Below are 17,633 nucleotides of genomic sequence, written 5' to 3' on the forward strand. Positions count from 1 at the left end.
ACATCCCAAATAATTATTTTCATAGTGATTGTGTGTGTCCGTGTGTGTGACGGCCTCGTGAGACTGGGTGGAGTCTCCTTCAGGACTCGTGATCGTGGCAGAGATAACATGTGAGGGACTATGGAGAGAAAATTGACTCAAAATATCCGTGTGTCTGTAATGCAGGATTTGTGCGTGACTCAAATATCCGTGTGTCTGTAATGCAGGATTTGTGCGTGACTCAAATATCCGTGTGTCTGTAATGCAGGATTTGTGCGTGACTCAAATATCTGTGTGTCTGTAATGCAGGATTTGTGCGTGACTTGCTGGATTTGTAATTTTTTGTAATACACGAATCACCTGATACACACGCACAAAACTAAAGTTACGCACGAATCACCTGATACACACGCACAAAACGGCGGTTACGAGTGCACAAAGTTTTTGAGACACATTTCACGCTTCCGGTGAGCTCCCAGATTCGTGCGTAACTTGGTGCGTTTAATGCTAGTACAAAGCTGGGTCATCTGAGTTTTGTTCTGGGTCTAGTGTTTTTTTCCCGCTGAACTTATTTCACTCTATACTTGTGCCGAAGTGGAAAAGACGATTTTCTGTGGAAGATGGGATACCTCAGCACCCTTTAGTTATAACACATACACCTACATCTATTTTTTAATATTCTAATACTATTTACATATGCATTTGTGAGCTGTACAAATGTAATTATTTGGTTAAACGAAACGACCACTAGGTGGTGCAATGCTTCTCTGGCTCGGAAAACAGCGAGAGGCACAAAGGAAGAGTAGGCGACTGTTATGGCAGGGAATCACGGTGGTCTACCCTCAGAAGTAATTTAAAGTTAAAATCTGCACACTTTGCTATCCGATTATAATGATTATTTTTAGAGATTGCGTTTTATGTGTCAAGTAGTTTGATACAGTTCTCCATGCATTTCTCTGTTAGCTAGAACTCATCTTTATGTGAGCTAAGCTACTTTAGCTGTTGGTAGCTAAGACAGTACATTCCAGATCTATGAAAGCCATCTCTAAATTTATCTCCAGGCTCAGATGTATTATAATGCCTCTCAATGTGTCTCAAAAACTTTGTGCACTCGTAACCGCCGTTTTGTGCGTGTGTATCAGGTGATTCGTGTGTAACTTTAGTTTTGTGCGTGTGTATCAGGTGAATCGTGTATTACAAAAAATTACAAATCCAGCAGGTTACGCACAAATCCTGCATTACAGACACAGATATTTTGAGTCAATTTTCTCTCCATAATGGACGCTGGTGGGGAACCCGCCCTGTAACAGCTTTCTCTGTCCCACAAAGCACCGCGGCTTCAGCGTGTGAACCACAGCTAGCTAAATAAATGATTCAGACTTTACAGGCTGCTGTCTGTGAAAATGGACAATTCTACACTTTTTTATGGCTGTAGCCCCAAATTTGATTGGCCAGGCAGAGAGCTGGAAAGGATAAGATAAGATAGTGTTTATTTGTCACATGAGCAGTTATACACAGTACAATGCACAGTGAAATGTATTTTGTACCTGCAACCATATATACACACACATATAAATAAGAAGAATAAAAATAAGTAATTCACACTATATACTATACACTATACACACTTTTACATGGAATTATAGAATATTATAATATTTACATAGTGCAATGAGCAGCAGGTTAGAATGACTAAGGATTAAGATGGAAACTTACTGCATGTAGATCACAGGTATCCAACAAGGTGCCCATGGGCACCTGTTTGCCTGCATGGGCCATGTGACATGTTCTAGAAATAGCACTTAGTCATTTAAAAATTGTAATTAATTGTATTGTTGTTGTTTTTGAATAAATAGCCTTTGCATTAATGTAGATTTGAAAATGACAATATTGAATACAATTGAAACAATTTTAATTAAAAAAAATGTATAAATGAACACGGACCTTGTCTGGGGTCAAAGTTCAATATTGTGCGTAATACAAACTGCCATCTTAAGTTAGCAGAGGTAAGAACAGTGGCGTAGCTCTGATGGGGAGCTAGGTGTGGTTTTTACCCCAAAGAAAAATGTGGCAGCAAAGCGAAAGAAAGTTTCTCATCTTCACTGTGACTGGGAGGAAGAGCTCTTTTTCACCACAGTGAAGGAAAAGTGCGGAGGTCTTATTTGCGGGGTGACTGTGGCGATGGCAAAGCGGCACCATGTGGAGAGACACTTCAGTACATGTCACGCAAGCTTCCACGCTAACTACCCACCTGGCAGCACTACGGGCAGAAAAAGGCCGTGAGTTAAAGGCAGCTTTGAGCAGACAGCAGTCTTTTTTCACAAGGCCGGTGAGAAAGTCCCATAAAGCAGCTGAACCTTCATTTAGAGCTGCACATTTTTGATCAAGAACAAGAAAGCCTATTCCGATGGGAGGTGCTGAAAGGAGCGACGGTGATGATTGCAAACACTCTCTTCAGATACGAGAAGAATGGTCCCGATGCCATCTCCACGCTCTCCGATGTCCAACTGGGGGCGAGTGCGATGGTTAGAAAAGTGTCGGCGATGTCCGAGAGTTTGACAGAGCAGCTGGACCAGGATCTAATGAAGCGCAGGCGGTTCAGCATCCAGTGTGATCAGTCTGTGGATAACAGCAGTACATCCCAGCTGATCATGTTTAGCCGGATGGTGTTTGATGATTTCTGTCCAAAAGAAGACCTCCTGACACTCCTGACGCTGAAGACAACAACGCAGAGAGCTGACGTCTATAACGCAGTGAAAAGTGTTTTTGTGGACAAAAAGCTTCTAGTGGAAAAGCTACAGACGGTCCCGCCATGACAGGCCGACATGCAGGCTTCACTGCACAATGCAAAAGAGACACAGACTTCCCCAAATGTCAACATGATCATTGCGTCATCCATCCGCAGGCGATATGTGCAGAAGTGAATGGATTTGATCATGTGATGACCCCTGTTGTGAAGATCATAAATTAGAGGAGCTGAATATGGTGACCTGCTGCTACACACAGGAATCCGATGGCTCAGCAGGGACGAGTTTTACAGCGTTTTTTTTGTCACTTTGGTGTGAAATCAAAGAGTTGATGGAAACCAAGGGGGAAACACCTCCCTTCTCCAGGACACTGAGTGGATACTCAACCTTGCATTTTTAACTGATATCACTGGGAAACTGAACCATGTGAATTGTGAGCTGCAAGGTAAAGGTAAGACTGTTGCTGACATAAGTGCTGTAAAAGCATTTAAATCTAAGATGAACATTTTCTCTGTGCAAACATGGTCATTCAGCACTGAATGACCATGTTTGTGCATCTGGGGCTTTGACAAAGCTGCAGAGAGGTACTTGGATGTCATAAACAGACCTGGGCAAGAGTTTGAGAACCAGGGTTCATACGGGTGCTGGAAATCCTTGAAAATCCTTGAATTTTAACCAAACATAATCCCCGCAAATAATGTCATTCCTCGCGAGTAAATTCAACAGCGTAGAACTCAGCGCATCCACGGAGGCCCTCTCATTCACTTGTACACCACTGCGCCATTGTGTGGTTGGCAGCAATATGGCATCCGATCTGGCGGATCAATTCAAAGGCTTCATTGAATTTTCTAAAATAGGCCATCATCGATTCACAGAAAGACTCAATAACGATATTGGACTTGAATAAGCTGTGAGTGCGGCGCAGCAGGTGTGGAAAGCAGCCAAAAATACTGGAAATCATTTTTTGGCACAAGACCGGCTATTCAGATGATACAGTAGTATGCAAAAGTTTGGCCACCCCTGATAATTGTCATGATTTTCCTTTATAAATCATTGGTTGTTGGGATCAGCAGTTTCAGTTAAATCTATCATATAGCAGATGAACACAGTGATATTTGAGAAGTGAAATAAAGTTTATAGGATTTACAGAAAGTCTGCAATAATTATTTAAACAAAATTAGGCAGGTGCATAAGTTTGGGCACCCCAACAGAAACATTTCATCAATATTTAGTAGATCCTCCTTTTTTCAGAAATAACAGTGTCATGTCCTGGGCCGGTGGCCCAGTGTTTTATGTTTTCTTGGTATGGTTTCCGTTTTCTCAGGTTGTTTTGTTATCTGTTAGAGTTGCCCTCAGTTATTTCTAGTCCCTCGTGTCTCTCTGTATTCTGTCAGGTTTGCGTCTCTGTTCCCTTGTCATACTTCCTGTTTTATTTTGATATTCATCCAGCCCGTCTGTTGTATTCAGTTTTGCTTCCCTCTGGTCTCGTCTTAGTTATCAGTGTCACCTGTGTTCCCACCTGTTTCCTCTTCCCTCATCAGCCCTTCTGTGTATTTAAGTCCTGCGTTTTCTATGCCTGTTGTCGCGTCGTTGATGTTGTGTGCCCGTGTGTTCCTGTGCTCCCTGTGGTTCCCCTTCGTCTCCCTTCTGAACGGTTTTTGTATTGTTTTTCCCTACATTAATAAACGCCTTTAGTTATGCCCATCTCCGGAGTCCTGCATGTTTGTCCTTCCTCGTCCGTTTCCTCCCCGGCCATGACAGAACGACGCGACCATACTAAAGACCTGGCTAGCTCCGGCTACTTCAACGGCACTCGTCTGGCGCTGGGGGGCCCAGCATTTCAGAACAGTGCCCGTCAGCGTCCTTCATCTGCGGCTCCGCTCACTGGCTTCCCCCTTCCACTGCAGTCGCGGCGGCCACGGAGGAGGGGGAGTTCCCGGCAGCATCGGTGGGGGGCCCCCCCAGACCCGAGCGGTATAACGCCGCGGATATTGTCACCGCGTCATGCGCAAACTACCGTCTCTGACCCCGCTGCTTTTCCCCTCCCTGAGGTGGCAAAGCAGACCATCATTCGGTGGGTGGACTCGTTGGTCTTTGAGCTGCTGTCTGACCCATGCGAGATTGAGCAGAAAGCTATCACAGCCAAACTGCAAGGGCTAGTGTGTGACCATCCTTGGCTGCTGGACTCTCTGCATGGGCTCGTGAAAGACTTTGTCATCACCACCCTTCATCCACAGCCAGCGCCACAGACCTCAGCTGTAGCTCCAGCTCCTCCTCAGTCGCAGTGTTCCCAGTCAGCTGTAGCTCCAGCTCCTCCTCAGTCGCAGTGTTCCCAGTCAGCTGTAGCTCCAGCTCCTCCTCCGTCGCAGTGTTCCCAGTCAGCTGTAGCTCCAGCTCCTCCTCAGTCGCAGTGTTCCCAGTCAGCTGTAGCTCCAGCTCCTCCTCAGTCGCAGTGTTCCCAGTCAGCTGTAGCTCCAGCTCCTCCTCAGTCGCAGTGTTCCCAGTCAGCTGTAGCTCCAGCTCCTCCTCAGTCGCAGTCTCAGACCCCTCAGTTAGCTCCAGCTCCTCCTCAGTCGCAGTCTCAGACCCCTCAGTTAGCTCCAGCTCCCTCTGCTCACCCTGCTCCCGCTCCCTTGGCTCCAGCTCCCCCTGCAACCGTACCTGTTCCGCGGGTGGGGGCAGCCGCGGACGGGCTGACCTCTGCACCCGTACCTGTTCCGCGGGTGGGGGCAGCCGCGGACGGGCTGACCTCTGCACCCGTAGCTGTTCCGCGGGTGGGGGCAGCCGCGGACGGGCTGACCTCTGCACCCGTACCTGTTCCGCGGGTGGGGGCAACCAGGTCCAAGCCTTCGCATCGGTTTTCAGCGTTAGCAGCAGCAGCAGGGTCTCCCTCAGCCTCAGCTCTCCCTAGCTCTCAGTCTGTCTCCACGCAGTCAGCTCTCCCTAGCTCTCAGTCAGTTTCCACGCAGTCAGCTCTCCCTAGCTCTCAGTCAGTTTCCACGCAGTCAGCTCTCCCTAGCTCTCAGTCAGTTTCCACGCAGTCAGCTCTCCCTAGCTCTCAGTCAGTTTCCACGCAGTCAGCTCTCCCTAGCTCTCAGTCAGTTTCCACGCAGTCAGCTCTCCCTAGCTCTCAGTCAGTTTCCACGCAGTCGGCTCTCTCTAGCTCTCAGTCAGTCTCCACGCAGTCGGCTCTCCCTCAGTCTGCTCCCACGCAGCCAGCAGCTCTCCCTCGCCCTCAGTCAGCTCTAGCTCCAGTCGCTCTCCCTCGCCCTCAGTCAGCTCTAGCTCCAATCGCTCTTCCTCGCCCTCAGTCAGCTCTAGCTCCAATCGCTCTTCCTCGACCTCAGTCAGCTCTAGCTCCAGTCGCTCTTCCTCGACCTCAGTCAGCTCTAGCTCCAGTCGCTCTCCCTCGCCCTCAGTCAGCTCTAGCTCCAGTCGCTCTCCCTCGCCCTCAGTCAGCTCTAGCTCCAGTCGCTCTCCCTCGCCCTCAGTCAGCTCTAGCTCCAGTCGCTCTCCCTCGCCCTCAGTCAGCTCTAGCTCCAGTCGCTCTTCCTTGGTCCCCAGTGTCAGCAGTTTCAGTGCCCTCTCAGTCAGTTCCCTCAGCTCCTGCCCTCTCTAGCTCGCAGCCTGCTCCCACGCAGTCTGCCCTCTCTAGCTCGCAGTCTGCTCTTTCTGTCTCCCGGCCTGCTTCCACGCAGCCAGTCGTCTCCCGGCCTGCTTCCACGCAGCCAGTCGTCTCCCGGCCTGCTTCCACGCAGCCAGTCGTCTCCCGGCCTGCTTCCACGCAGCCAGTCGTCTCCCGGCCTGCTTCCACGCAGCCAGTCGTCTCCCGGCCTGCTTCCACGCAGCCAGTCGTCTCCCGGCCTGCTTCCACGCAGCCAGTCGTCTCCCGGCCTGCTTCCACGCAGCCAGTCGTCTCCCGGCCTGCTTCCACGCACTCAGTCGTCTCCCGGCCTGCTTCCACGCACTCAGCTTCCCCAGGGTCAGCTCCCACGCACTCAGCTTCCCCAGGGTCAGCTCCCACGCACTCAGCTTCCCCAGTGTCAGCTCCCACGCACTCAGCTTCTTTGTCTCAGCCCCGGTCTCTCCCGTCGACTGCTGTTGAGTCTCTGGCCTCTGAGTCAGAGTCCCAGTTAACTCCCATGTCGCCATCATCCTCACCATCAGACTCACCCGCACTATGCCTTGCAAAGCAGCCCCAGCCTGCGCATCCTGTGTTCGAGCATCCGGAGAGTCCTGCTCAGTCCGCGCCGCCAGAGTCCTCAGAGTGTTCCGCTCAGTCCGAGCCGATGGGGGTCTCCGCTCAGTCCGAGCGCTCCGCGCCAGAGGGTCCCGCTCAGTCCGAGCCGATGGGGGTCTCCGCTCAGTCCGAGCGCTCCGCGCCAGAGGGTCCCGCTCAGTCCGAGCCGATGGGGGTCTCCGCTCAGTCCGAGCGCTCCGCGCCAGAGGGTCCCGCTCAGTCCGAGCCGATGGGGGTCTCCGCTCAGTCCGAGCGCTCCGCGCCAGAGGGTCCCGCTCAGTCCGAGCCGATGGGGGTCTCCGCTCAGTCCGAGCGCTCCGCGCCAGAGGGTCCCGCTCAGTCCGAGCCGATGGGGGTCTCCGCTCAGTCCGAGCGCTCCGCGCCAGGGGGTCCCGCTCAGTCCGAGCCGATGGGGGTCTCCGCTCAGTCCGAGCGCTCCGCGCCAGGGGGTCCCGCTCAGTCCGAGCCGATGGGGGTCTCCGCTCAGTCCGAGCGCTCCGCGCCAGGGGGTCCCGCTCAGTCCGAGCCGATGGGGGTCTCCGCTCAGTCCGAGCGCTCCGCGCCAGGGGGTCCCGCTCAGTCCGAGCCGATGGGGGTCTCCGCTCAGTCCGAGCGCTCCGCGCCAGAGGGTCCCGCTCAGTCCGAGCCGATGGGGGTCTCCGCTCAGTCCGAGCGCTCCGCGCCAGGGGGTCCCGCTCAGTCCGAGCCGATGGGGGTCTCCGCTCAGTCCGAGCGCTCCGAGCCAGGGGGTCCCGCTCAGTCCGAGCCGATGGGGGTCTCCGCTCAGTCCGAGCCAGGGGGTCCCGCTCAGTCCGAGCACTCCGAGCCAGGGGGTCCCGCTCAGTCCGAGCGCTCCACGTCACCCGAGGGTTCCCCACCAGAGCCCGGGGTCGCCCTTCTCCGCCGCCGCATGCCCCGCGGTCGGCCTCCAGTGTCTGCTCCCCGTCGCCGCCGCCGCCTGCCCCGCGGTCGGCCTCCAGTGACTCTTCCTCGTCGCCGCCGCCGCCGCCGGGAGCGCGGGCGGCCTCCAGTGACTCTTCCTCGTCGCCGCCGCCGCTGGGAGCGCGGTCGGCCTCCAGTGACTCTTCCTCGTCGCCGCCGCCGCTGGGAGCGCGGTCGGCCTCCAGTGACTCTTCCTCGTCGCTGCCGCCGCTGGGAGCGCGGTCGGCCTCCAGTGACTCTTCCTCGTCGCCGCCGCCGCTGGGAGCGCGGTCGGCCTCCAGTGACTCCTCCTCGTCGTCGCCGCCGCCGCCGCTGGGAGCGCGGTTGGCCTCCCTCGTTGGGATTTTGCTTTGTGGCCCCTTGGCCTCTGCGGCCTCCTGAACTATGTTTTCTGTTTTGGGCCTTCCCCTGAACTCTTCTGACCTGTTTTTGGATTCCTGTGTTTTGTTTTGGTTTTCCCTTGGACTCCCCTGCACTTTGTACTGTTTTTGGCCTGCCTTGTTGTTTTTTGTTTTGTCCCCTGTGTTTTGGTTTTGTCCCTGGGCCTTCTTCCTTGTTGCTCCCTGCCTGGTTTTTGTTTTTTTGTTTCGGGCCCTCCTTCCTGGTCCCCCGCCTCCCGCCCTGGTCTGGTTTTGTTTTCTTGTTTTGGCCGTCAGGAGCCGGCCTTTGAGGGGGGGGTACTGTCATGTCCTGGGCCGGTGGCCCAGTGTTTTATGTTTTCTTGGTATGGTTTCCGTTTTCTCAGGTTGTTTTGTTATCTGTTAGAGTTGCCCTCAGTTATTTCTAGTCCCTCGTGTCTCTCTGTATTCTGTCAGGTTTGCGTCTCTGTTCCCTTGTCATACTTCCTGTTTTATTTTGATATTCATCCAGCCCGTCTGTTGTATTCAGTTTTGCTTCCCTCTGGTCTCGTCTTAGTTATCAGTGTCACCTGTGTTCCCACCTGTTTCCTCTTCCCTCATCAGCCCTTCTGTGTATTTAAGTCCTGCGTTTTCTATGCCTGTTGTCGCGTCGTTGATGTTGTGTGCCCGTGTGTTCCTGTGCTCCCTGTGGTTCCCCTTCGTCTCCCTTCTGAACGGTTTTTGTATTGTTTTTCCCTACATTAATAAACGCCTTTAGTTATGCCCATCTCCGGAGTCCTGCATGTTTGTCCTTCCTCGTCCGTTTCCTCCCCGGCCATGACAAACAGCCTCTAAACTCTTCCTGTAGCTTCCAATGAGAGTCTGGATTCTGGTTGAAGGTATTTTGGACCATTCTTCTTTACAAAACATCTCCAGTTCAGTCAGGTTTGATGGTTTCTGAGCACGGACAGCCCGCTTTAAATCACACCACAGATTTTCAATAATATTCAGGTCTGGGGACTGAGACGGCCGTTCCAGAACGTTGTACTTGTTCCTCTGCATAAACGCCTCAGTAGATTCTGAGCAGTGTTTAGGGTCGTTGTCTTGTTGAAGTATCCAGCCCCGGCACAACTTCAACTTTGTCACTGATTCTTGAACATTGTTCTCAAGAATCTGCTGATATTGACTGGAATCCATGCGACCCTCAACTTTAACAAGATTCCCAGTACCTGCAGTGGCCACACAGCCCCACAGCATGATGGAACCACCACCAAATTTTACTGTGGGCACCAAGTGTTTGTCTTGGAGTGCTGTGTTCTTTTTCCACCATGCATACCGCCCCTTGTTATGTCCAAATAACTCAGTTTTAGTTTCATCAGTCCACAGCACCTTATTCCAAAATGAAGCTGGCTTGTCCAAATATGCTTTAGCGACTCTGTTTGTGGTGTGTGTGCAGAAAAGTACAGTGGCTCAGAGGTGTCAGGTCAAATACAAAAACCGCAACACAAATACAAAAACCGCAACACAAATACAACAGTCGCAACACAAATACAAAAGCCACAACGGAAGTGACGCAACCTGCAACATAAGTAACAGTACCCGTTGAATGAAACAACACGAAGAGAAGCTTTGCTTGCTGACAGAGACGATAGTCGAGAGACGCAACAGCTAGAGCACATGTGTCAGGCTCAGTGTCCGCGGGCCACATCTGGGTCGCGATATAATTTTATATGTCCGTAAGATGATTTCATATCGCTTTTATTAATGGCTAGCGGGTAACTTGTGCTCCCACCGTATACTACAAATCCTACAATGCACTGAACAGCTGCCGCGCAGGCCAAGACCTGTGCACAAACTCATTTTCCGTTGCCAATGACACAATGATCAGTTATCAGCTGATAAAAACAACAATCATCACGTTTTACAGTGACATTTAAGCTAGCCTGACCCCCCCCCCCCCAAAAAAAAAAAAAAAAAAAGGCCAAATGAAAAGTGGAGAATGGATCTTTCGAAACAGGAGCAATGCAAAGGACCTGATTGCTAACATCGGAGGTAAACCGTGTGTTTCTTTTCCTCGCCTGCTATGTTCGATATGGGAGAAGAAGCAGAGGGAGACCTGCACAGGTGAGCTGACAGCGCATCACTGCGTCACACAGCAGGAAGCGCGCAGCAAAGTCCTGAAGACAGAACGTGTCATAAGCACCGCAACACAGACAGTGAACTTTTTAAGTGGCAAAGATTTAAATCACCGGCAGTTTCGGATGAAATAGTTTATGAATTTGGTGACGTTCTTTATCACACAGCTGCCATGAGCTACTTGAGGAAATCTGTCAAGTTCATGAAAAGTACAGGTTGAAGTCCCAGCAGGGCTTCGGGATGAAAGGCGGCTGTGAGTCGGCTTCTCTCTGCGACACAATGAAGCAATTTCAGATAACTTGCGTTGCTTAGCGACAGTACGGCGCAAAAAACGGAGACTTGATCGCTCAGAAACTCCCGAATTGGAAGCTATAAATTCAACTATATTCTATTAAATCGTCTCCACAGACTCCTTGAGTTGTTCATTACAATTACCGTCTTTATTGAAAGTTCTGAAAAAAAAGAAGAAAAAAAAACTTATGTTGCGTCACTTCCGTTGTGGTTTTCTATATCCGTTGCAGCATTTGTATTTGTGTTGCGGGTTTTGTATTTGTGTTGCGGGTTTTGTATCTGACCTGACACCTCTGGGCCACCATAGAAAAGGCTTCTTCTGCATTACTCTCACATACAGCCTCTCCATGTGCAAAGTGCGCTGAATAGTTGAACGACGCACAGTGACACCATCTGCAGCAACATGATGTTGTAGGTGTTTGGAGCTGCTCTGTGGGTTGACTATGACTGTTCTCACCATCCTTCTCCTCTGCCTATCTGAGGTTTTTCTTGTCCTGCCACTTCAGGCCTTAACTAGAACTGTGCCTGTGGTCTTCATTTCCTCACTATGTTCCTTACAGTGGAAATCTCTGAGAGAGCTTTTTGGATCCTTCCCCTAAACCATGTACATTTTGCGTACATGCAGTGCAATACAACGTTTTAATGGATAGGCAAGAGTATATTTCATACCAAGATATCCAGAATTTTTCAACACCAGGATGTGTTTTTAATACTTCCTATTACATTAAAATACCACCAAACCAGGAGAAATTAAATGTCATGAAAAAATATCATTTTCTTTGTACACTTTTGGGGAGGGGGTCTGAAAAAGAGTAAACTTTGGAAAATGTTGATAATTGTGAATGACCCCTTAATGACCCCTTAATGTGTTGGAAAATCTTGAAAATTGACCTTGGAAGTGCTTAAAAGGTGCTTGAATTTGATCCTGGAAAAGGTGTACGAACCCTGGAGAACAGGTTTAGACATTTTGATCAGCTTGAGCCATGTGTGTCCTTCATTTCAAATCCTTTCATGCAAGTGGACATGACACGCATTGCTGAGCAGCTCAGTGCAACGCTCACCTTGGATGCTGGACAGGTAGAGATTGAAATCCTAACGTTGCAAAATAGGGCTGCAACTAATGACTATTTTGATAGTCGATTAGCCATTAATTATTGAAACGATTAGTTGACTAATCAGATTATGAATCACATAATTATGATATGAAATGGCACTTATTTAGCTATCAGCTTTTACATTTAGCATAAGGTTATTTAAAATGCACACCTGTCAGTTCTCCCATTTTGGCCGGGAAACTCCCGTATTTTACCCCTCTGTCCCGCCGTCCTCCTGTATTATTATTTTCCCGTTTATTTCCCCTATATTAATATAATAATTTTCAAAAAGTGTTCCTGTGCCGCTCCAACCTGAATTCTGTCACTAGTCTCGCGAGAACTGCCATCTACAGTATCCTGGGTGGTAGTTCTCGTGAGGTTAGTGTAGATAGCGGGAACAAACGAAGAAAAACTGGACCTCAGTTGGGCACAGTGTTGCCAACTTAGCAGATTTTCAAACCCCGTAGTGACCTTTTTTTTTTTCCTTCCCAAAAAGCGACTAGCAACCGCGAAATCCTCCACTGTCACCATGTTTTGTGTACATAAAGCCTTCTTAACTGCGTCCCTTTGTACACTTTGGCATCGCTCAGACCTCACTTCGACTCCACCCTCCAATCCCTGAACCTCACTTAAACACTGAGCCCGCTCCCTCTGCTCCCATCCCCGGTCCTCGCTTTGGCCTTTATCAACCTTTGAGAGGCAACAGCACGTTTTCTTACACAAATGTTATAATTTGTTAAAATGCTACTGATTTGGTGATTAGTACAAATGTGATGATTAATGACATAACTGATCATTTGTAGAAACATGGCACAGAGTTCATGATTTGTTCAAAAATTTTATAAACATTTGATGTGATGGCTAATGATTTCCTAAAAACTGTTACAGAGGTGTTAATTTGTACAAAATATAACTGGTTAAAATGCTTAAAATGTTTTCATACAGTCAAATATTTACAAAAATAACAGATGTGGTAACTCTGACAAATGCTGAAATTGATTATTAACAGAAAAAATACTGTTGCATTTTAAAGATGTTTCTGTCATTTATCATTAATATTTATAGTGAAGAATGAATAACACTAAAGTGATCAGTCTCTTCAGATGTTTTTATTATTAATATTGTTATTAATTAAGGTGAACTGTGCAACTTTGTTACTCTGTAAGTTTTGTATCAAACAAGTAGATTCTTATATTACTCAGTACCCTTGGAGTAGCCTCTTTCCCACCAACAGGGTTTCTGGAGCCGTTGCCTTAATTTGAACCGTTAGGCGGGTTTTCCACCACAAACGCACTCGGTGCTCGGCTGAAAAACGGGTTCAACTCCGGCCCTGCAAACTAGTTGGTCTGGAACCAAGAACGCGTGATGAAAGCAGCAGAAGGGCGTGACTCTGCCGTCTCAACATCAAGTTTTCTACCATATTACATGTGTATTACATGAGAAAAGCGAAGCGATTTTCACGGCTGTGAATTAGGTTGGGCTCTAAGGCTGAACTTGCTGCTTTGTATCAGTTCATATCACAGATAAAAGGACACAAAGTGCGTACTTGTCGTCTTGCTCTAATCTGTCTGTGTTTCCCTCTGTGCTGCACACAGATGCTGCAGTAGTTTGGTTTGGACCCTAAAATGTATTTGCAGAACAGAAAGGGGAGCGTGTTCTCCCACATTTGTGCGCTTTGGCTTCTGTGTCCAGACGAGGACCCGCCCACACTCATACATAAAGGAGCAGTTCACAGAAATGCGGTGGAAACACGGGCCCGTTCTTAAGCGTTTCGCCGGTTCATTGGGAACAGCACGGGCACTGGCACACGAACTGGCTCCTCAGTGGTGGGAAAGTAGCATCAGTGTCAAAAAGGTTGGTGACCACTGGTGTAGAGTGTAGGGATGGCAAGATACCACTTTGTCCGATACTGTTATTTTACATTTAGATATCTGCTGATACCAATACAAATCCGATGTTTTAAAAAAAAAAAAATGAAAAAAAAAACCCCAATTGTTTTTAAATGCCTGGATACATTTAGAATAAGTCAACAGTCTGTCACACAAAAAATCAAAAATCTTTTAGTCCCACATACAAGACTAAGGACCAGGGAGGGGCAGAGCTTTTCAGGCAGTGGTGCCAAAGCTCTGGAAGTGTTTACCACTCCAGCTCCATTTAGCTGACTCTGTGGCATCTTTTAAAAAGCAGAAGAAAACTTTTCTGTTTAACCAGTCTTTCTGTTGACTTTATTTTTATTTTTTTTTATATGTTAATATTATTACGTTTTTACCATGGTGTTTTTTTTTTTTGTTTTGTTTTTTTTGTCTTGTCTGTGTAAAGCGCTATATAAATAAACTTTACTTACTTACTTACAACAATCGCTCTATCACCTGAATCCTGTTGCTCTTGTGTGAGAAGGTGATGCTTTGGCTTATGGTATGTTGCAAATTTTATTAGGGCTGCAACTATTGATTATTTTAGTAATCAAGTATTCTACTGATTATTCCATCGATTACCCAAGTAACTGGATAAGAAATACTTTTTTTGTATTACCAGTACATCTGCATATTTTAACTTCCGTACTGCAGTTTTTCCCTGTGTGAAACAAACAGGGTGGATGGAGCAGCTACAAAGTTCTTTTCTTCACTTACTGATCAGGTGGTTGATGAAGGACCTCCAGCTGTTTCAGAGTAAAGGTTTAATGGAGGTTACAGAGGGAAAAGCTTCATTTAGAAAAATTTCCTTCCGCTCCATCTGAGCTCGCCGGCTCCGCCTCTTTGCTCTTGTGCAGACAGACTGCAGTAAATCAGCTGACTGCTGCTGTTGTGTTATCAGTGTTTGTGATGAAAAACTGGGGGCTGCGTGAGCGTTATCTTGTAATGCATTATATTCAAAAGCATTCTCCTAAATACGTTTTTACTGCAGGTCTATATTTAGTCACTAATCAGGGATTAAAGTATCAAAAATATTTTGACGGGGAAGGGGTTCTTCCGGTACCGGACAATCACTAGTGCTAATGGCGGCACTTGCTAGCAAACTGCGGTTAAACTGGGAGCTGAAGTAGAGAAAAAAAATAACAGCTGATTCTCAGCACAGTGAGCACAGCACACAAACACGGTAGAGAGTGGTGGAGGCGGAAAAACATGTCAGCGATGATCCACTTACTGTCAAAGGGAATCCGTCACAGAGGCGGAGAACTGAGGGGGTTGTTTACTAACTCCTGATACCCACTCCATTCCAGTAGGTGATGGTAATGCAGCTCTAAGCTAGTTTGGTTGACCACAAACCCACAAGAGGAAGAAGACGATGGAGAACTGAGCGAAACGCTCACATTAGCTGGATCGGATTGGATTGCATTTTTTATTTCTTTCCGAGATCCGATCCAGTAATTTAGGATCGGACCGATACTGCATATCGGATCGGTGCATCCCTAGTAGAGTGTGCTGAGAAGGTGGAAGTAGTACTTTGAAGGGAAGCTGATGAAAGAAGAAAATGAGAGAGGAGGCTGAATGGAAGACTACGTTAATCAAGAAGTGTAGAGGAAGGAGGAAGTGAAGACAGCTATATAGAAGATCTGCAGTGTTGGTTGGTGCAGATGACATACCTGTGGAGATGTATAGCAGTGAACACAGTGGACTTTTTGATCAGGTTTGCTTTGTGCTGTTCTGTATAAACTTTGAAATGAGAAGCATGGAAGAAGAGGAGTGAAGTGTACATGAGGGAGTGTAAAAATGAATGAGAGCAGCGATGGATGGGGGTGCAAGGTTATGATGAGATTTGTAGGTGAGGAGAGAATCTTAAATTCAGTATGGTGATTTATAGGCAGCCACTGTTTATAACTTGGAAATCTCACACTGCATCACTGTGTTATGTTATACAAACCTGCTGGACCAAATGCACCATTGAGCACTATCGTTATAGTTAATTACATGCATCAGGCAAGAGTATAAGTGGATGAGTTCACGATCAGTTGTCAAATATCTGATTGGATCATTCCTCATGCCAAAAATTTCACTGGTGTGTAGAAATCCTACACAAACAGCACCAATCTCAACATTCAGCTTGCCATTGTTCAGATGTTATGGCCATCGATGTGGGAGGTGGGAATGCAAAGCCAAATTTCCTGATTTACAGAAGAGCACTGAAGTTTGAAATGCTGTAAGCCACTGCTGATTCATCAGATGCAATGATGTCACTATATCTGACATAAGCCTGATCTTTGCTTATTGGCTGGGAGAAGCTGGGCCATTTCGGCTATCCGTTGGAGTTACCATAATCGTTTTCCACCCTGATGATGCATCCCCATTACCTTGGAAAATGCTGCTCATTCAGCTGATCCAAAATGCTGCAGCTAGAGTACTGACAGGGACTAGAAAGAGAGAGCAGATTTCTCCCATATTGGCTTCTCTTCATTGGCTCCCTGTTAAATCTAGAATAGAATTTAAAATTCTTCTCCTCACCTACAAGGTCTTGAATAATCAGGCACCATCTTATCTCAAAGACCTCATAGTACCATATCACCCCAACAGAGCACTTCGCTCTCAGACTGCTGGCTTACTTGTGGTTCCTAGGATACTTAAGAGTAGAATGGGAGGCAGAGCCTTCAGCTTTCAGGCCCCTCTTCTGTGGAACCAGCTCCCAGCTTGGATTCAGGAGACAGACACCCTCTCTATTTTTAAGATTAGGCTTAAAACTTTCCTTTATGATCAAGCTTAGGGCTGGATCAGGTGACCCTGAACCCTCCCTTAGTTATGCTGCTATAGGCCTAGACTGCTGGGGGGTTCCCATAATGCACTGTTTCTTTTCATTCACCTTATTTACTTTGTTTATACTCCACTCTGCATTTAATCATTAATTATTATTAATCTCTGGCTCTCTTCCACAGCATGTCTTTTCTCTCCCCTCAGCCCAACCGGTCTCAGCAGATGACCCCCCCCTCCCTGAGCCTGGTTCTGATGGAGGTTTCTTCCTGTTAAAGGGAGTTTTTCCTTCCCACTGTCGCCAAGTGCTGCTCATAGGGGGTCGTTTTGACTGTTGGGTTTTCTCTGTATTATTGTAGGGTCTTTACCCACAATACAAAGCGCCTTGAGGCGACTGTTTGTTGTGATTTGGTGCTATATAAATAAAATTGAATTGAATTAATGTCCTACAAATACAGTTCCCCAACCTGACAAACTGTGGCCTTTCTGTCAAGCAAACAGGAAGCAAAGGAAGAATCTACACCCATCTCTGTGCGCTTGTCTTTGAGTATATTTGATTGGATTGTGTTGAAAGCACCAGGTTCCTCCAAATGAGCAAGTGAAGCAATGAGAAGACAGTAGCATTTACTCCAATGTGGTGTTTATATGCAAACTGCAGGAGATCAGGTTTGTCTTTGGTGGGGCGCTGCTGACTTCAACTGAGGCTATAGTTAGGCGATGGAGGGAATACTTCGAGGATGAGGAGGATGAATTGGCCATCACTGAGGGTGAAACAACATACTTAAAAAGTACCACCATTCGCAGACTTTTGAAGTACGTTGGCAACAATTACCACCATCCCTATGTTGGCTGTGAAGCACAATTTCTCAGCTTTCAGAAACCATTTGAATTTTTCCAATAGGACAAACATTGTGTCTGTGTAGATTCTCAGTCATCCAGGTCATAGTAGTCTCTGGAGCTTGAAAAAGGCGACTGGACTTCTTTTTGTTTCTTGAAGACGTTTCACCTCTCAATTCATTCACCTCTCATTCACACCTTTGTTCCAGTGACCTCAATAGGCCACAGGAAACAATGGAGCGGAGTCCTAAATTGGTTTCAACTGAAACCACTGATTAAATATGACCCACGCCCCCTTCACACCTGGGCACATGTGTTCACGCACATGATCAATAGAGGGTCATAACCAC

The 17,633-nt window shown here is 47.8% G+C and overlaps 1 protein-coding gene across 2 annotated transcripts in view; it reads left to right on the plus strand.

Moving 5' to 3' along the window:
• The window catches only part of LOC115777897 (coxsackievirus and adenovirus receptor-like), a 35,622-nt gene that overhangs the window by 7,496 nt on the left and 10,493 nt on the right, over positions 1 to 17,633 (plus strand). The gene's annotated exons all lie outside the window — the stretch shown is intronic.

This window comes from Archocentrus centrarchus, unplaced genomic scaffold (genome assembly GCF_007364275.1).
Source record: "Archocentrus centrarchus isolate MPI-CPG fArcCen1 unplaced genomic scaffold, fArcCen1 scaffold_84_ctg1, whole genome shotgun sequence".
Lineage (NCBI taxonomy): Eukaryota > Metazoa > Chordata > Actinopteri > Cichliformes > Cichlidae > Archocentrus > Archocentrus centrarchus.